Source organism: Aethalodelphis obliquidens, unplaced genomic scaffold (genome assembly GCF_003676395.1).
Source record: "Aethalodelphis obliquidens isolate GAN/ISIS:26980383/991018 unplaced genomic scaffold, ASM367639v1 scaffold112, whole genome shotgun sequence".
In the NCBI taxonomy this organism is placed as follows: Eukaryota; Metazoa; Chordata; class Mammalia; order Artiodactyla; family Delphinidae; genus Aethalodelphis; species Aethalodelphis obliquidens.
Window position 1 is genome coordinate 2,703,783 of NW_020838056.1, and position 1,639 is coordinate 2,705,421.

A 1,639-nucleotide genomic window follows, 5' to 3' on the forward strand; every position below is an offset into this window, starting at 1 on the left:
AACACTCTATTTTATGTTGATAACAATTTAACTTCCATCACATACAAAAAAAAATCTACTCTTTTACTCCCCTCCATGAATTTTTGTGTATGGTGTTACAATTTACCTCTTTGTATATTGTTTATACATTAAAATTATTATAGCTGCAGTTATTTTAATAATCTCATCCTTTAACTTTTATATAGTAAAGTTAACTGGTTAACACACCACCATATCACACTATTAAGGTATTCTTACCTTAACTATATACTAACATTTACAAGTCTATTGTGTAGTCTCATATGTTTTCATGGTACTATTTAGCGTCCTTTTATTTTAGCTTGAGGAACTCTTTTAGAATTTGTTCTAAGACAGATCTAGTGATGATGAATGAACTCCCTCAGCTTTTGTGTTTTTTGTTTTGTTTTTTTACATAAGAGTATTTTAATTCTTGTCCTTAAAAACTATAAAGACTATCATGATTTGGAAATGAGACTGTACCAAACAATGGCCAAAGAAGAATCGTACATTCTATGCCTTCTCTTTCCTTTGTTCACTCAGAAATATAATGTTATCAGCTATAATTGTTGTTGCTTGTTGTCTCACATTATTTTTATCCATATATTCACCATAGTCTATTTTCCCTTCCAGGTAAATTCAAGACACCTTTTTCACATACTGATATGCCACATCTCCGAGGCCTGGTCAGAATACTGAAATTCTGTGCTACGTTGTCTTTTGACTGACATCACCCATTTGGTAATGCTTCATTTTCCCCTGATCGCCACATCTCATTTGCTGCTACAGAAAATATTGTGACTGGGTTTTTTCCTTCTACCTGTCTCATGATAGGGTCCTAACCTACTCAACCAAGTAGCTGCACATGATTCAGAGATCTGTTGAGAACCAAACTGCTAGCTATTTCAGACTCATGTCTTACAAGCTGATGAAATACCTGTACTACAGGTCTTCGAAACATGGCTTCTATTTTCTTTTCTTACAATCTAATCTTTAGTCTTTTCCTGACATTCTGGCCAGCTTTTGTTTTTTGAAAAGAGTTTTTAATCTCTTCATTCAAGAAGGACAATTATGATGAATAGGATATTATTGGTTGGCAAGGTTTTTTGTTTTGGGGTTTTTTTTTTTTTTGAGCAATTGGAATATATCATCCCACTCTCTCCTGACCTGTGAGGTTTCTGCTCAGAAATCAACTTTTAACCTTATGAGGCTCTAGGGACTTCCCTGGTGGTGCAGTGGATAAGACTCCATGCAACCAGTGCAGGAGGCCCGGCTTCCATCCATGATCAGGGAACTAGATCCCACATGCATGCTGCAACTAAGAGTTTGCATGCCACAACTAAGGAGCCCATGTGCCACAACTAAGACCCAGTGCAAACAAATAAATATTAAAAAAAAATAATAATCTTGGGCTTCCCTGGTGGTCCAGTGGTTGGGAATCCGCCTGCCGATGCAGGGGACATGGATTCGTGCCCCCGTCCGGGAAGATCCCACATGCCCTGCAGCGGCTGGGCCTGTGAGCCATGGCCGCTGGGCCTGCGCGTCGGAGCCTGTGCTATGCAACAGGAGAGGCCGAGGCCACAGCACTGAGAGGCCCGAGTACCACACACACACACACAAAAATAATAATAATCTTATGAGG

General features: G+C 38.9%; 1 pseudogene; it reads right to left on the bottom strand.

The window, feature by feature from the left end:
* Positions 1–440: 440 nt before the first annotated feature.
* Positions 441–1,371, bottom strand: LOC113615087 (single-stranded DNA-binding protein, mitochondrial pseudogene; annotated as a pseudogene).
* Positions 1,372–1,639: the final 268 nt, after the last annotated feature.